This window comes from Penaeus monodon, chromosome 32 (assembly GCF_015228065.2).
Source record: "Penaeus monodon isolate SGIC_2016 chromosome 32, NSTDA_Pmon_1, whole genome shotgun sequence".
In the NCBI taxonomy this organism is placed as follows: Eukaryota; Metazoa; Arthropoda; class Malacostraca; order Decapoda; family Penaeidae; genus Penaeus; species Penaeus monodon.
In genome coordinates, this window is record NC_051417.1 from 5,561,847 (window position 1) to 5,562,355 (window position 509).

The following is a 509-nucleotide window of genomic DNA, read 5'->3' on the forward strand; positions in this document are numbered from 1 at the left end:
AAATGATTATACACAAACAGGTTTATGTGCATGTTCATTTTTAAAATGTCAAATGTATTTGTAGGCTAATTTTAAGCAGATTTTTACTTTTACTTACATATTATATATCACTGTAATGTACAACATATATCTACACAATATTGCCAATCTTGCAATTTTGCAAATCTTCCTAATTCTTGTTGCAATAAAATTATTTCTATCCATGATTTTCTTCTGCCGTTTTTGAACACTTAATGAAATCCCATGTCAAGGTTAAGCACACATATATGCATATATTTAATATTTATTATAGGGCATTAACTATACAAGTCAAGTCTTATGTCCTATCTGCTAAACATCCAGTTTTTAGTATGTGCATATCATACAAAATTATAAATACCTATGTACAAAAACAAGGATTTCCCATCAAAATTTGTCCCATAAAACACTGTTTATATTCATATAACAAGCATGACAAAAGAAACCTATACTTTATATAAAAATACATCTCTGAAATAATTATTCCCATG